We start from the raw sequence: 2469 nt of genomic DNA on the forward strand, positions 1-2469 counted from the left end.
TCTTGTGAGGCTCTCTTCTTGACGGGCGGTTGACACCGCCCGGAAAAACGCAATTTTCCGTTTGGTTGCAGGTGATCTTCTTCATTTATCTTTGTCATATTTCGCATCAGAGGACCGTGTGATCGGGCAGGTTGGAGTACAGGAATTGTCGGATACAAATATATATAATATATATATATATATATATATATATATATATATATATATATATATATATATATATATATATATATATAAATATATAATAAATATATATATATATATTATATATATATATATATATATATATATTTTTTTTTTTTTTTTTTCTTTTTTTTTAATAATTTTTCTAATTTTCTACAGGATAAATTTGAACACAGCCAATTTTTATCTTTTTTACACGTAGAAGAAGAATGCTGACTAGCACTGTTCATGATACGTTTAATGCGCATAGAATGTATGTGTGCGCGTTGTCAGAATTTCTCTTTTTCACAATATTTGTTGTAGGCAATTGCATTTGTGGCATTAATTTTATTAATGCAGAATTTTTCATATTTCCTTACTTATGCTTTCACTACTTCAAAGTTCTGGACAAGTTTGCAGACTCGTGGTGTGTTTTCCATTTATTGCTACGGTTCGTTTCTCTTATTTCGGGCTTTTCTCAAGCAAAATTAATGCAGACTTCCTCTGCTCTATTTATGTAAATACGAAATGTTTACATAATACTTTGATACATGTTAAAACTATGTTACAGTGTTCGTTACACATTCTGCTTCTATATCTAGTATTCCTAATAAAATTATTGATTTCTTCCCGCGTGGCTCCATTCGGCGTTGTTTAAGCGGATGGTAAAGAACGATCAACTTCAGTTTCATGTGTATTTAAACTTGGTTTGCTTGTAGCTATAAAAAAAACTGCTTATGTTATTAGTACGTCCCGATAGCAAGTCTTGCAATCATGGTTTCTTGTCGAGTTTTTCTGTGTACTGATGGTGGAAGATGGCTCCGGTGTTTTCATGGGCCAGTAATCTTCGTCCGAGAGATGTAGTTGTTCTTCCCGTGTAGTTTTTTTTTTTGGAAAGACTGCATTCTTCCTCGAGACAGAAGAGTTCATAAACTACATTAGGGGTCATCTCATTAGGTGTGGGTGTTCATGTGCTTCATCTCTTTACAAGTGATGAAAACAGGTTTAGTTTGCAATACACCCGTATGTTAGTCGGTACAGGGGGCTCGTGGCTGGACGTTCTTTTTAATGATCTTAATGATATTGCTGTTGTTGTTACATTCGTTGTTGAGTTATTTTGGTAGTATATTGTCATCTGATCTCCTGTCTCCTCATCGTGTTGGTTTATTACTACTCACTTAGTAATAAGTAGAACATTTCAAATCAGAAGGGATCGTATAGCCTATTGTGAACTGAAATGTGAATAACTAAATTGTATCCTATAAGTTCTACGCTACGACACCTATACTTATTTTAATCGATATTCAAGATATGACATTGTGTTATATATATCAATGAGTACGAAAATATGAACTCACTGTAATTGTGGATGATGGATTCGTTATTGTGAATGACGAGTTCTCTACCCCAACCTAGATGGTTTAAGATCTGGCAATCGCACGGTCTCCCTTGCGCTATTCTCATCCAAAGAACATTAGAGGAAACACTTCCCTATTATTAGGTATGCATATCCTCAACAGGAATTTCCCAAAATGCACTTAAAGATAGGAATACTTAAGTGATCACGATACGCAAATCCCGATGACTTCTCGAAGATTGTTGGAGTAGATCTTGTCCATATGACCGCTTGCTTGAGCTAACACGGCTTGACTCTGTCAACGCTGTGTCCAGACTCTACACTGACTGACTGACCATCGCTAACCGAACAGCTAAACAACCAACGACCGGTAATTAAAAACTACTACACTCGTACTTACAAACTAATACATGAAACGACCAAACACAACGCTTTTCCTAACTAAATACAAATATAACAAAACCCTATTTCTTCGTTTCATACAAAACTCATTTCCTCGTCCGTAAATGAGGAATATTTATGCAAGGATACATTACAACTTGAAGTAAAGTACTACCTCTCCTGTCGAAGTTTCGCTCAGGCAGTGTCCGATATTAATAGCCTTGGTATATACCAGTGTGCTATATTTGTTTGTTTCGCTGTTTACTAGTACATTTAAAAATGGAAGCTTTTGGTCTATGCTGTGTTTTATGGTAAGTTTAGTACAGATTTTTTTTGAAGATGTTTTAAAGTCCGGATATCTTTGTCCTTTTTTTTTTTTTTTTTTTTTTTTTTTTTTTTTTTGCTTAAGAACTGAAACTGCAGTTAGTATAACCGGCTGTTGCTAAAAACTGATATTGTAATTCCCTACAGTTTATAAACAAGGTAACTATCTAATTTAAAGACCTGAACTCATATTCATACGTTGATTGTTAAAATGCTTAATAAAGGCAGATTCAATTATGTTTCTC

The 2469-nt window shown here is 34.1% G+C and overlaps 1 long non-coding RNA gene across 1 annotated transcript in view; it reads right to left on the bottom strand.

The window, feature by feature from the left end:
- LOC135217041 (uncharacterized) overlaps nt 1–1807 on the bottom strand; it is a 5366-nt gene extending 3559 nt beyond the window's left edge. Inside the window, exon 1 of the long non-coding RNA XR_010315013.1 lies at nt 1521–1807. This is a non-coding gene — a long non-coding RNA (uncharacterized LOC135217041). The remainder of the gene's footprint in view (nt 1–1520) is intronic.
- Nucleotides 1808–2469: the final 662 nt, after the last annotated feature.

Source organism: Macrobrachium nipponense, chromosome 7 (genome assembly GCF_015104395.2).
Source record: "Macrobrachium nipponense isolate FS-2020 chromosome 7, ASM1510439v2, whole genome shotgun sequence".
In the NCBI taxonomy this organism is placed as follows: domain Eukaryota; kingdom Metazoa; phylum Arthropoda; class Malacostraca; order Decapoda; family Palaemonidae; genus Macrobrachium; species Macrobrachium nipponense.